The sequence below is a fragment of the Trichechus manatus genome, unplaced genomic scaffold (assembly GCF_000243295.1).
Source record: "Trichechus manatus latirostris isolate Lorelei unplaced genomic scaffold, TriManLat1.0 scaffold00076, whole genome shotgun sequence".
Lineage (NCBI taxonomy): Eukaryota > Metazoa > Chordata > Mammalia > Sirenia > Trichechidae > Trichechus > Trichechus manatus.
The window spans coordinates 2,027,346-2,043,095 of record NW_004444012.1 but is presented as its reverse complement, the minus strand read 5'-3'; positions in this window follow the sequence as shown (position 1 = coordinate 2,043,095).

Here is a 15,750-nt window from a genome sequence, read left to right as displayed (position 1 = left end):
TGACATTTCCTGGGTAAGCTGTAAACAACTTGGTTTGATACTTTCTGTCTGGTCCTGGACTGCAGCCTGCCCTGGGATTGGTGCACAGCTTGCAGGGATTGGTCAATAGACTATGCAAATGAGGCGAGTGGTAGCTCAGCCACGCCTACTATACAAATGAAGTGTCTGTGGCCTACTGAAAGGGGATTGGTCAGTTCGGGGCCCTGGTGGGCGTGCCATGCCTTGAAATTGACAAGGAGTTTGTGTATTTAACTATCTAGCCCCACAAGAGTTATTTTGGGAGACAGAAAGAAGCAAGAAGAGAAGCAGCAGGAAGAAGCAGAAAGAAGAAGAAGAGAGAGAGGAGGCAAGGAACCTCTTAACTGGGCTCTAACACTGGTCAAGGACTGTAACATTGAAGACAGTGAGAGGCCTGGAGGGGGCCCAGCAGCAGAGCTGGCAGTGACAGACAGCAGGGCCAAGAGAGTTATGCTGGCTTCATAGAATGAGTTTGGGGGTATTCCATCCTTTTCTATGCTCTGAAATACCTTTAGTAGTAGTGGTGTTAACTCTTCTCTGAAAGTTTGGTAGAATTGTCCAGTGAAGCCATCTGGGCCAGGGCTTTTTTTGTTGGGAGTTTTAAAATTACCTTTTCAATCTCTTTTTTTGTTATGGGTTTCTTTAGTTGTTCTACCTCTGTTTGTGTTACTTAGGTAGGTAGTGAGTTTCTAGAAGTTTGTCCCTTTCTTCTAGGTTTTCAAATTTGTTAGAGTACAATTTTTCATAGTATTCTGTTATGATTCTTTTAATTTCAGTTGGCTCTGTTGTGATATCACCCATCTCATTTCTTATACAGGTTATCTGCTTCCTCTTCTGTTTTTCTTTTGTTAGTTTGGCCAATGGTTTATCAATTTTGTTGATCTTTTCAAAGAACCAGCTTTTGGTCTTGTTAACTCTTTCAATTGTTTTTCTATTCTCTATTTCATTTAATTATGCTCCAATTCTTATTATTCCTTTCTTCTGGTGCCTGAGGGCTTCTTTTGCTGCTCTCTTTCAACTTGTTCCAGTTGTAGGGTTAATGTTTTGATTATGGCCCTTTCTTCTTTTTGGATGTGTGCATTTAGTGCTCTAAACTGACCTCTGAGCACTGCTTTTGCTGTGTCCTAAAGGTTCTGGTAAGATGTGTTTTCATTCTTGTTTGATTCTATGAATTTCTTTGTTCCATCCTTCATTTCTTCTATAACCCAGTAGTTTTTCAGCAAGGTGTTGTTCAGTTTCCATGTGTTTGATGTTTTCTCCTTGCTTTTTCTGTTGTTGATTTCTACTTTTATGGCTTTATGGTCATAAAAGATGCTTTGTAATATCTCTATGCTTCGGATTTTGTTAAGACTTGCTTTATGGCCTAATACGTGGTCTGTTCCAGAGAATGTTCCATTTGCGTTGGAAAAGAAAGTATACTTGGCTGCTGTTGGTTGGTATATGTCTATGAGATCAAGTTGGCTGATTGTAGCATTTAGCTCTTCTGTGTCTTTGCTGAGCTTCTTTCTGGATGTTCTGTCCTTCACCGAAAGTGGTATGTTGAAGTCTCCTACTAGTATTGTGGAGCTGTCTCTCTTCTCATGCTGTTAGAGTTTATGTATTTTGGAGCCCTGTCATTGGGTGTGTAAATATTTATTATAGTTATGTCCTCCTGGTGTATTGACCCTTTAATCATTATATATTGTCCTTCCTTATCCTTTTTGGTGGATTTTACTTTAAAGTCTATTTTGTCAAAGATTAATATTGCCACTCCTGCTCTTTTTTGAGTGTTGTTTGCTTGATATATTTTTTTCCATTCTTTGAGTTTTAGTTTGTTTGCGTCTTTAAGTCTAAGGTGTGTCTCTTGTAGGTAGCATATAGACGGATCGTGTTTTTTATCCAATCTGCCATGTTCTGTCTCTTTATTGGTGTGTTTAGTCCATTTAAATTTAGTGTAATTATTGATAGGCATGAGTTTAGTGCCGTCATTTTGATGTCTTTTTTGTGTGTGTTGTTCACACTTTCTTTGTTGCACTTAATTTTCTGTGCTGAGTCGTTTTTCTTTATGTATTTTCTTTTCATCTTTTTCATTGTTGTTGATTTTCAGTTTGCTGAGTCTTCATATTTTACTAGTTTTTTCTTTTGACTTGTAGTATTGTTAGTTTCCTCTGTGGTTACCTTAATATTTACCCCTATTTTTCTAAGTTTACACCAGTCTTTTATTTCTTTATATCGCCTTAACTTCCTCTCCATATGAAAAATCTATCTCTACATTTTTTAAGTCCCTCTTTTTTGTTTTAATGTTGCCATCTTTTACATATTGACATCTCTTTCCCTATTTTCAGTGTTTTAGCTTTGATTTACTTTTGTGACATCCCTAATTATGTTGATATCTGGTTGTTCTGTCCTATGTTGTAGTCTTCAGTTGTCATCTGATATTACTGATTTTCTAACCAGAGGACTCCCTTTAGTATTTCTTGTAATTTTGGTTTGGTTTTTGCAAATTCCCTAGACTTCTGTTTATCTGGAAATGTCCTAATTTCGCCATCATATTTGAGAGACAGTTTTGCTGGATATAATTCTTGGCTAGCAGTTGTTTTCCTTCCAGGCTTTATATATGTCATCCCATTGTCTTCTTGCCTGCATGGTTTCTGCTCCATAGACCAAGCTTATTCTTATTGACTCTCCTTTGTAGATGACTTTTTGTTTATCCCTAGCCTCTCTTAAAATTGTCTATCTTTGGTTTAGGCAAGTTTGATTATATCTTGGTGACTTTCTTTTGGGATCTACCTTATGTGGGGTTTGATGAGCATCTTGGATAGATATCTTGTCATCTTTCTTGATATCAGGGAAGTTTTCTGCCAAAAAATCTTCAACAATTTTCTCTGTATTTTCTGTTACCCCCCGACCCCCACCCCATTCTGGTACTCCAGTCACTCGTAGATTATTCCTCTTGATAGAGTCCCACATGATTCTTAGGCTTTCTTCATTTTTTTAAAATTCTTTTATCTGATTTTTTCCTCAAATAAGTTGGTGTCATGTGCTTTATCTTCAGTCTCACTAATTCTGACTTCCATTGCCTCAATTCTGCTTCTATGACTTTCTATTGAGTTGTTTAATTCTGAAATTTTATTGTTAATCTTCTGGATTTCTGATTGCTGTCTCTCTATGGATTCTTGCAGCCTGTTCAATTTGTCATTATGCTCATCGCTAATCTGTTTAATTTCCTCTACTGCGTGTTCTGCATTTTCTTAATTTCCTTCCTAATTTCTTGAAGAATTCTGTGTATTAATCTTTTGTATTCTGCCTCTGGAAATTCCAAGAAATTTTCCTCATCTGGAAAATTTCTAGATTCTTTATTTTGGGAGTTTGCTGAAGTCATCATGGATTGCCTCTTTATGTGATTTGATATTGACTGTTGTCTCTGAGCCATCAGTAAGTTATTATATTTATTTTATGCTTGCTTACTGTGTCCTAGCTTCTTGTTTTGGTTTGATATGCCCAAATAGGCTGCTTGTATGAGGTAGTTTGATTATTGGCATCTTTGAAGCTCTAATGTCCTGTTTTCAGGTGGTTAGATCTGTTACTAGGTAGGTGAGCTCAGGAGTCTGCCCACTCCTCCTGTATGGATTCAGCTCAGGTGCCCAGGTAGATAGCCACCAAGTGTGTGGTGTAGGCTCTCACCTACAGTCCTAGACAGGCATGGGTGATTGGTGTAGGCACAGGCAGCTGACTGCAGCAAGGGGACACACTCTGAGCAAGGCAGAGGACTGACGGCCACCCCTGAGTGTCTAGGCGGAAGGTGTGTCCCTGTTTCCTAGAGCGCGTAGGTGTGTGGGTTTTGTAGCCAGACTATGAGCACCTAATGCTGTTGGCTGTAAGAACTGGGGGGCATCTCTTATTCATGGGCCCCTTTCGCAGGTGGCTAGGTGACATGGGTGAAGCCACCAGTCCTCAAGCCTCTGATGTGGGTAAGTAAAGACTCTGCTTAATGGGCAGAGCAGTGTCAAATGTCAAGAACCTGCCACTTCACAGCTGAAACAGTTAAGTTAGACTTCCGGTATATACCCTGTTGTACTGTGGTAATGAGGGCCTACACTGTTGAGATGGGCCCACACAAGTCTATGCAGGGGGAAAGGCACTCAAAGTCTGTGGATCCCTTACACCTGTGCCTAGGCAAAGGAGCTGTGCCTACCTTGGGTTCCTGGCTTATGGGAGCCAGCAGTTTATTTTTTCCCGTTTGCTATTTTTTTCACTCTCCAAGTCAGGGAGAATGGCTTTAGGCGTGTGACGGATCCTACTTCTGGCCCAGGGGACTTGGCAATTGCTGAAGTTGGTCCAGGACCCAGTGCAGAGCAGGGAGTGGGGAGGTAAATGGGAGAGAGGTTTTTCCCTAAGGGGGGTGTCTTTGATCCGAGCAGTAGGCTGTATGCAAGTACTTATCTTTGACCGATCCAGTGCTGATTCTCACTGGTTCTGGTTGGCCATGTAGACTCTCTGGTGCTGGGTCTCTCCCGGTGTGGAAAATACGCCTCCTGAGCACCACTGCTTGCCTGCCTCATGCTCACCCCTGAGCTGATCAGGCCTGAAGGGCTCAGGCTCTCCCTGGTCAGGTCTGGCAATTCCTCGCTGCTTCCAAACCAACTCTCCCTCCCCCTGCCACTCAGTCCGGTTCCTGAACTCTGCCTTTGATGTTCAGGGCTCCCAGATCACCATATATAATCGATTCACTTGTTTTTTTGGTCTTTGTTGTAAGAGGGTCCACCAGAAGCACCTGACTACTCTGCCATCTTGGCCCCGCCTCCTTGAAACTCTTGCAGTGTGAACTTTTGCTCCCAGGGCAGACGTGTCCTTGGCTGTGAGTAGACTGATGATGACGAGTTCTATGCAGATCAGCGCACGTTCTTCAGTCACCTCTTAAGCTCTCCATATCAAACATGAAAAATTTCACTCTAGGAACTGCTTTTTAGACAATTCCAGGGTTTTGCAGTTGCAAATTGGGGTGCAGCTCTGGGTGATACCTCAGCCCACACCATACAGGGATGCTCCGTGACGCCACGCCGCACCAGGGTTAAGGATGCATCTTGCACACTGGTCAGCCTTGCCTCGGTGTGTGTCTGCGGCGCAAAGGGCATGGCCTCACTGGCCCGGCTGCCCCTGTGGACCTGCCCTGCGGCCCGCCGCCCCTCATGATCTTTTCTTATGCTTTGCTGCCCCTACAGTTCTTTTAGGGTCATGACTTCTCATTTGAAGACATGTAAATAAAAATGTGCATCCCTGGGTGCTGCAAATGGTCAGTTCACTCAGCTGTTAACTAAAAGATTGGAGGTTTGAGTTCACCCAGAGGTGTTTCGGAAGAAATGCCTGGAGATCTCCTGAAAAAAATAATCCATCAAAAACCCTATGGACCCCGAGAGTATGGCCCCTGGACACCCTTTTAGCTCAGTAATGAAGTCACTCCCGAGATTCACCCTTCAGCCAAAGATCAGACAGCCCCATAAAACAAAATGAGATTAATGGGGCACAACAGTCCAGGGACAAGGACTAGAAGGCAGGAGGGGGCAGGAAAGCTGGTAATAGGGAACCCAAAGTTGAGAAGGGACAGTGTTGACATGTCCTGGCGTTGTAACCACTGTCATAAAATAATGTGTACTGTTTAATGAGAAACTATTTGTTCTGTAAACCTTCATCCAAAGTACAATAAAAGTAAAAAAATTAAAAATAAAAACCCTATGGAACACAGTTCTGCTCTGACACACATAGGGTTGCCAGGAGTCGGATTTGACGGCAACCTTTTTTGTTTTTTTTTAAAGTAGATGTGTATTTTAGGAGACCATCTTTATTCAAGTTACTATTGCGTCTTGGAGGGGATCCAGTGGGGAGAGGGGACTTCTATTATATCAGAAAAAGCCTCTATGGCAGGCCTGTAAGACGGTCACTGGGAGAGCCTGGCAGGATCCTTCCTGTCCTCTTACCTGTCACACAATACTAGAAGTGGAAGCTAACAAGCAGAGGTGCTCTGACTTTCTAGATTAGCACTGTTTCTCCACTGCTTAGACCCATGTTCTTCTGTGGGACAAATCCTCCTAAATGCAATGGTTTCTCAGAGGTGGCCAAACCACTCTAGTTTTTTCAACTGGGCTGGAAGTCCTGGAAGACCAGGCAAAGTGATTGGATATTTTGGTAACCCTGGATGTCTTCTAGAAGCTGAGGTATGAGGGAGGGCATTACTGTTCTTGAAGAATTTTTTTCGTGCCTTTCATGTCTGGTTCTGGCCAGCATAAGTAAACTGAGTACAACTATCTGTTCATTTGTGGTTCTTTCACTAACAGTAACATGTTTTTCCAACAGAAAGATTTAATTTTAGCAGCACGTATCTTCAAAAATGACCCTGAATGACTCTGGGTCTCAGTTTGGCTTCAAATCAAGCAATGGACATAGCCACAATATTGGTAGATGTGTCTGGGAAATTCTGAGCAGTATATGATCCCCTTTTGTTTAAACATTCTTTTCTGTGGAAAGGACGCTGTTCTACCTTGTCAGATACATTTCCAGACTGATTCCTTATGAGGTTATGTCAGGATAACTCAAAGGCTGACGAGATGGATGCTCCTCTTAGTCTCACGGTATGCCCCATGCGGTTCTCACCAGTTCCTGCTCACTGTTTGTATTGTGTTATACTTTGCTTTTCACCTATAGAAGGAAGAAAACTCTGGCTGGTGTGTATTAGCTGTTCCTTGAAGGAGATTATATATGTATGTATACATGTATATATATATGTATACATATACCCGTACACACAGACACATACACCTATACATATGTGTGTATATCTGTATATACATATGTGTGTATATCTGTGTACACATATGTGTGTGTCTGTGTACACACACATGCAACTCTGTTCTGTTCATTTATTTGGATTTTACCTAAAATGGTGGTATCTCCAAAACTCTTAGACTAGGGATATTTAACTTGCCCAAAAAAAGTACACTAAGGCTTGAAAGGGCAGTAATGTATGAAAAAGAAGCATTTTAGTTAGATGATAGATTTTCACCATATCTCAAAAGTGAAATTATAAGACAATCCATATATCAAGACCTTATAATAGTTTTCTATATATCCATCTTTCTCTTGAATAAGCAAATGTTATTTCTATGACCTTTAGAGATAGAATAGTGGCTAAGAGTGTTTTTTGTTTGGAGTGTCTGAATCCTGATTTCAACATTTACTAATTGTATGGGAAAGTTACCAACTTCTCCAAGCCTCTTTTCTTATCTGTAAAATGGGGGTAGTAGTAATATTTACCTCATAGTGTTTTTATGAGGATTGAACAAAGTAATGCATATGAAATGCTTAGTACATAGCACCTTGCATATAATAAGCCCTCAGTGCATATATACTATTATTATAATAGCTAATGAAAGTTCTATTCTAAGCCATTGAACAGGTGTGATTTCATTTACTTATCGGCCAAGACCCAGCTTCAGTAGGGATCAGCATCTCTATTATCCATACGATAAATGCAGTCTCAAACTTTTGGAATAAAATTCCAGGAACACCTTTGAGTCTGCCTTTTCTCCACAGTGTTTTTATAAAGTCCCAGTTGGGATATACCTCACACTCCTCAAGATAAAGAATGTTTCTATTTAGAAGAGTAAGATAAACATGGCTGTGTTCTGATTTGCAGGCAGAGGGAGGTAAGATTTGGGGAAAAGAGGTAGGGAAAATCTTGAAGAATAAATCTGAAATTCAGTTTTAGGACAAAAGCTAAAAAAAAAGGGTGGGGGGAGGATGGAGGAGGAGGTGGAAGAACAGAGAGAAAGAACAGGGTAAGCTACTGTGACAGATTGTATTTTCCAAAGATGGCTTCACAAACATATATCCTATCCTACATGCTATTCTCACAGTGTGGTATTGACATCCATCAGAAGGTCAGGTCTATGTTCCCTGCCCCCTAGACCTGAGCAGACCTTTATAAATGCCTCAACAGATAGAATATGATGGAGATGACTGGGTGTGATGTCTGAGCCTAGGTCAAAAAAACCATTGTATCTTTCACCTTGATCTCCGAGCAGATCTGTGGAGAACTGAGGCCCCCCAGCCTACAGCCGGCGCCAAGTCGCCAGACAAGTGAGTCAACCACCTTGGAAGCGCATCTTCCTGCCCCAATCAACTTTTCAGCTTTCAGATGACTGCAGACCCAACTTACACAGAACAACTTTATGAAACATTCCAAGCGAGAACTGCCCGGCTGAGCCCTTCCTGAATTCTTGACCAACAGAAACCAAGAGAGATAAGACGTGATTACTGTTGTTTTAATCTGCTCAGATTTGGGGTAATTTGTAATGCAGCAATCACTAACAGGGTTACCTTTTCTTACCACTCATCAGCACAGAATGATGGGTAGGAAGCAAATGTTACTTTGAGAAGACTTAGAAGCATCCAGTGTGAAGTAATGCAGGCAGGGTCAGTGCAGGCCAACTGTCAAGTCTTTTATGAAAGTGGGCAGCTAGCTAGGGTCTGAAATGGCATTTTGGCTTAGGAATTTATGGCCTGTTGGTGGGAACCATCATCATACGCAGAGTATTTAAAGCCTAGGCAAAAACGTATGCTTATAAATTCGACAAGCATCAGGCGTCCTAGCAAGGGAGAGTCAATCTTGGTTAAGATTTACCACAGAGGAGGTCCTTCCTAAGGTGGATTAGTTTTTTTCTCCTATATCTGGCACAGTGGTTAAGCGTTTGGGGGCTAACCAAAAGGTCAGCAGTTCAAATCCACCGGCCGCTCCTTGGAAACCCTGCGGGGCGGTTGTGCTCCGCGCTGTAGGGTCACAGTGAGTCAGAACCCGCTTGACAGCACCGGGTTTCTGTTTGTTTTCGTTTTGATCCTTGTGATGCACAGGGCTCCCCCCTCTCCTGGGGGCTCTAAGTCAGAACAGAACCTTAATAATATTTTCTGCAGGCCGTTAGGGACATTTGGACTCTTTTTCCAAAGAGAAGTTCTAGAACATTTCTCCATAAGAGAGTATTTTGAAGAAGAGAGAAGTTTAATTTGATGAATGAGTTGAGCAGTGACAGGCTTTAGTCTGGGTGTCAAGAGATTTGGGTTCTAGCCTCGATGTGTTCACGGAGTGTGTCTTAGAGCAAGTCCCTTAGGCCCTTGAACATCAGTTGTTTTTACTATGAAACAGATTGTTGCCTCCAATGTCTGAAGAGTTTTGCAGCTCTCTGACTCTGTGATTTAGAAGATCTCCAGGTGATGAAAATCTCCCCAGACAAAAACTGTTCATTAAACACACACACACACACACACACATTGGGACGTACTTCAGTAAACATCTCAGAACTCAACAAGGCCTGGCATTGAGCAACACTGAACAAATGAACCAATAAAACACACACACACAACACACTTGTAGTTCCAGAGAAGAACATTTTGCTTTAAGTGTTTTAGTTTTTTGTTCATAAAATACTTGCATGCTTCAAATCATTTCTTGAAAAAAATTTGTACCTTGTACTTTATGCCAGAACACATACAATTATATTCCTGTTAGGTTTCCCTACTTTATGTTTTCCCAGCCCATAACTCCAAGTCCCCAATCCCTGTGTTGCCCCTTGGGCAATTTCTGTTCAGGCAGTGGTTGCTTTTGGGTCAGCCTAGCTGAGACAGTGCCTGGCTGGGTTTGTCTGTCTCTGGTTAGCCTTCAATGCACAGCCAGACTGCCCACTGTTAGCAGTGTGGACAGAAGAGAAACACGAATGATGAACTTACTCACACCCAGCTTTGGAGTTCGGCAGCAGTAATGCACCTGATCAATAATCCCCTTAGAAATGACTGGTAATCTCCATACTCGGAGTATTATTGCTGGAATATTATTTTAATGCAAAGACATGCCTCTTGAAAACAACTCCGCACTGCGTGCCAGACAGACATGAAACCAAGATTTATTAAAATACCCTTAGCATATTTACAATCAGAAGCCATGAATGCAATTCTCTGCAAATTCCAAAAAATATAGTTCTATCTCTTAAAACAAATTAACAGAGGTATCAACAGATTAGGATAAATATAATCTATCACAGAGATAGAATTCTTTGTATAGACAATCTACATTATTTAACCAATATATATTATGTACAAAAATACACTTGACATGGTGACCAGCAGTGCCAAGAAGGAAACAATGCATATATACACACACAGATAGTTTTCATTATGAACAAATCAATTTTGGTTCCTTCACCCTTGCTTTTTAAAAATAAATACTTCATTTTGTTGCAAATGACATTTACAAATTCAACTCATGAGCATTCCTCAGCTTTGACAAAATTAAATATGCAAACAAATTAGAAATACATATTTTTAAAAATTTAAAGGGAAAAAAATACCTGAATCCAATTAGCTTATTACAAAATATCCACGAGCATGAAAGCAAGGTTTCATATCTTCAGTACCATCTCCTTTCTCCAACTGTCTGCATTACTGCTTCGAATTCTTTATGATTACATCTATATATTGTTCTCATATTTAAACAGAAACACCAACATTTTACCAGGTCAAATCGCTAACTACTTAGGACATGTGTACACTTTCTTTTTAAGTGCTTTGAAAAGTGCAACAGTTACTGTTAATCTGAAAATAACTACCCAGTGTCAACATTTGGAGTCAGATTTGGGGTAGATGCTTGAATCATGAGTAGTGGTTAACAACAGAGTGGTGTTAAAAAAAAAAAATTCTTATGATTCAAAAAGTTTTCACAGAATTAACTCCATTTGTCCAGCAAGATAGACAGCCATTTGAGATTTAAAAATTTAGCCTTATGCATCATGGGTGGTGACCTGGCTGACTGGTAATTCATCACAAGAGTGGCCTCTCATGAGACAGTTTTAAAGTAAAATCTATTAGAAATTGAGAAAGACTAGAACAACCCTCCTCTCAACCTCCTTAAAATAAATTAGAATAAAAAGGAAAAAAGAAATGCACTTCCCATCTCCTCTTTGGATTTTCCCCTCTTTGCCTAAGTGGTGAGGTGGTACTGATATTAACAAGAGGCAGTCACAGCAGTGTCTCCTGGGGGCTCCTTGGTGACAGCGGTGCTCCCTGTCCAGAGGGCTGAGGAGCAGAGCAGAGGCTGTTAGAGGATGGAGTCAGGACAGAGGGAGACATCTGGTTGTCTCTGGTGAAGAGAGCTGAAAAGCTGTGTCCTGGAGAAACTCTACAGGTAAAGGAAGAATGGCTGTGGTGTGTGAAGGAAGGGGAGCTGGAGCAGAGATACTGAAAGGAGAAGAGTGAAATGAAGCCAGATGCCCACATGGCTTTTGGAAAGGCACAGAGAAAACAGGAAGGTTCATGGGCAACCATCCCAATGGAAATGAATCTAAAGTTTAATGGCGTCATTCAGCCAAGCACAGGCCAGTCTCACTGGGGTACCTCCCTTTTCAGCATGTTGTCTGGCACTGACCAATACAAAATACGGGGCACCCCCATTTGCCTAATACAGATCCCTTGAGTTTCCACTGAAACCCTGCCCAACACACAGCCATGGCAAAAAGTCACCAGCTCTCCAACAATGTGTCTTAACCAGCAAAACACTGCACTTGTCCAGACTTTCCTTCTTCCTCATCTCGTTTTTCTCTCTCATCCCATTGCTTACAATCTCACAAGGCCAAGTGGTGACAAATAACAGCAGGGATCAAACGCACTTAGGATCAGTGTCTAAGGTGCTGCTAAGAAAGTTCAGCCCTAAAGGTCTTGAAATAATTCACATTTCTGTTGGGCCTGATTAATATTAGCATGCTGACTAATTTCACTTAAGTTCTGGGCATGCACACCAGTGCTTGTTTTCCGGGCCAAAGCACGATCCCCTAAACAAAGTCCAGGGGCACCCTGCTTCCCATGCTAGCTTAAATTAAAACTCAATAAAAGGAAAAGACTACAATTAACCAATGACAGATTTTCTCTAAAGAGTCTTAAAAATTATTCAACTTTAAAAGTTTAAAATTTCAAAAGTCAGAAGTATTAAATTTTTCTGTCTTTTTAGGAACATCTTAGATTGTTTCTTTCGAGGGAAGTCCTTTTTTCTTAATGCTTGTAGAATTTGAAGATTACACATCCAGCAAACTGACAGTAAAGTCACATTATTTTTATCTTGGGATATTGTACAATTACAGGATTGTACAATTAATGATTGAGAAAAGTCCCTTTGGTAGTCCAAAAAATCCTATTTGTGTCACCGTGGGCAGACAGGAGAATTGTTACTAGACACCCCTCCCCCAATGGATTTGTTCCCAAAGGAAACAGACATCTTTGGATTGTGCAGAGTAAAAGCTCGGTGGGGTTGAGACTGGATTCTTTATGCCTTGGTGATCAGATTTGAAGAAATAAGATTATAGGAAGTGACAAGTTGGCAAGAAGAGAAGGGAAAAAAATGAGCTATTTATAGTTCACTCAAACTTATCTAAAACGTAAAGATTTTGAATCCACTTCTAGTCCCTTATTGGGAAGAGTAGGATAGTTTTTATATGCTATATACCCTTTATACAGCTAATAGAAAGAATTCTGGAGTTCGAAATCCACCCCAAGAGTTTCCAGAGAGTTGTTCATTCCTGAACACATCTGTTGTCCATGTCCTGGGGAGGCAGATAGCAATCTCTCCATATACTCAGTGGTCTGTGGGACTTGCTTTGCATGTTGGAAAAGTGGACCTGGGAAGCTGACCCAGCTGAACAATCGAGAATACATTTGATTCACGAGATGAGAATGGAAAGAAGACCTAGAAGAGAACCATGAAGGAAAGTAGGTATGACTTTGCCAAGATGTTGACTTTGCCTGAAAACATTTCATTCCTTACTTGATCTGCGAAGATAATGCATTGAAAGCTCATACTATATAAGAGGAGAAATGTCAATTTTCTTTTCATACATTTTTACAAAGACAGAGAGGACCTCGGTATCTGCACAGGTAGAACTTAGGGAGATGCTCAGCATAGTTGGCAGCCGAAGTGTGGTAGAATGTTGTTTACTCCACGAAGAATGCCAAATTCTTTGGAGGTGACTCTCTGCTGGAAATAATGGCCTCATTTACATTTTGCTAGCACAATGCTATTTTCACAAAAGGCCAAAAAAAAAAAAAAAGCCCACAGAACTATTTTGATCAGTCTATGGAAAAGGAGACAGACTGGAGTTTCTTAGCATATTTAAGATTAAAAAACAGAAAATTATATCAGCGTGCACGGAGTGTAGAAGAATAAATTGATAGCTTTATCTGTCACTTCCATATTAAAAAAAAATTGAGATTAAGTCAGTGTTCCCAAGATCGTAGAATGGAGAAGATATTCACTAACAAGTACTTCAAAGAACTTCAAAGATGTAACATGGAGTAAAGTCTGGAGTTCATCTGAGATCATTCCTGAAGTGAACCACCATGTCATGGAATGGAAAGATGAAGAGAAGAATGTCCTCTATGCCACCATTTATCACCAGGGTAGTTGGGAGGGGGCTGGGGGGTAGAGAGGGAAACGAACCCATAAGCTCCATTTGAGGATAGATGACTTACTGAGTAAGGCTTGATTTACTCCCTGATTTCTTCCTTGGTACCTGCATGGTGGGTTATGAGACAGAGTCAGCTAGCTGCCATTTTAATATCTTCATGTTTCCAAGTAAGTTGTTAACTATGCAAATTTCCCAAATGTTAGATTTATATCACAGTGTTAAAGAAGAGTCCTGGAACAAACAAGACTACTGAATTGGCTTCAAGTCTGACATGTTAGAACTCTCTTAAATTTACCACTTCCCAGCAAAGTGCTGATCTGAGAGAGCTTGGTGGATTGCCCAACTCCTTGGGAGGAGAAATGAAGAATTATGAAACTAAAATTCAGTGTCTTTAACAAGGTGTCAACAGCTGACGGAGTGTGCAGGAATGACCAAAATGGGCTTCTCAGTCACGCACAGCTCTGCAACCGAGTCTGGTTATAACTGGATTAAATTGCTATTGGAGTTATAAATACTGTTATGTAGAGTCTAAAGGAGAAAGATCTGCTGAGGCCTGTTTATGAAGGTGTTTTCCTTTAAGCCACTTCTGCACAAATAATAAGAGAAGTTTCTAAGCAGCTGGATTGTTTCTCTCTATAGATTAAAAACAGAAAGATATCCAACAAGCTATTTGTAGTTTGGAAAGGCTAAGAATTATCTATTCTATTCCTATCAGTTAGGCCACATAGACTTGTCTTACTTTTGTTGCAGATTTTCTATTTGAGGACAAGGTAGCAGACATGAACGAAAGCTCATTTCTTTATTCAATCTTCTTGTAGTTACTTTTTCAAAAGTAAACTATTCAGGTCAATCCTTGGCTCTTTCAAATCCACACTCTAAAAGATGTCCAGTTCAGGTTGAAGTCTCTGGTGGGCAGTAGATGGTTCTGACTTTGTTCATGCCCATCAGCCATCACAGCTGTTCAAATCTGTATGTGCTTAGGACTTCTACAACAATGGATTTCATAACAGAGAGAGGTGCAATCACAGGCCAGCAGGCAACATTTTACCAAAAATACACTTAGAGCTTTTCTGCTACATCTAACTATGGTCCTTGGAAGAACCCTACTGACTGACTGCTTCTCTGTCTGGCTGGACTGTCCAAGACCACCAGAATTATATTCCTTCAATTGTTCCAGTTTCCCCACCAGCAGCATATGAGCTTTTCATTTAAGAAATGCCCTTCCTTATGGAGCTTCTGGACAAAGGAGAGGCTTGGTAGGTTTGCAGCTTATACTCTCCATACTGGGGGGGGAAAAATCGGCACCCAGTCTGACATTCAGCTCCTCAACCACGTTGGCAATTTGTTTCGGCTAGATCATAGCACCACTGGAGTTCCTTATTCTACTTCCTAGATTTCTGAAATTCATTCTCCCTAATTCCTAAGTAGTTGTAGGAAACATGTGAAGAGACATCACAGACGTGAACTCAATGATCCAAAAGGCAACTCTTGTGCAGCAGGGCCATGATCTGTGACCTCTGGGCCTTCCATCACCATCATACACTTCCACTTCTGCTTGGCCACACTTTTCCTTGTTTATTATTATGATAAACTGCCTCTTCTTAGATTAAAAGCCATACAGCATACTTTCTTCTGAGTTTTGACACCTCCCAGGACTGATGATTTTTACCCAACGTGTCTGAATATCTCAATGCTTTAGCATTAACATATAAAATATCCACATGCTTGATCATTATTGCCAGTTGATCCTGCAAGAAATCTGAATTACTATCCAATTCTGTCCTCAGATTTAATGACTCCTGGCCAGGAAGAGATCAGGATGTGCATAGGTTAAGGTTTATCAGAGTCTTACTAGTAAGTCAGGTGTGAGTGTCTGGTAAAACACAGGGTAGCAGTCCTGGCCACTCTGCTTTCTAGTTCGGGGAGGGCTGTGCCCAGAGGCAGCCACTTAACCCCACTTACCTGAAATGCTCAAGCTCCTATGTGGTCTCCCAATTACCTCTTCTTCATGCAAAGTTTAGAGACACCTGTTGTATTTAACATCCTAACTGGATTTTAGAGGGATCATTTTCGAGGGCTCCCAACTGTTCTAGATGGCCCACCTTGAACAGACACTTGTGAAACTTTACTGAGCATCAACTTAAGTTTGACACGAAGGCTGCGTCAACGATGCAGTACACCCGTGCAGTTGGGAGGCGTGTCACAGAAATCTAGTGCATGGTTCCATAGAATAATGGAGATTCTGCTATGGTATCTTAAA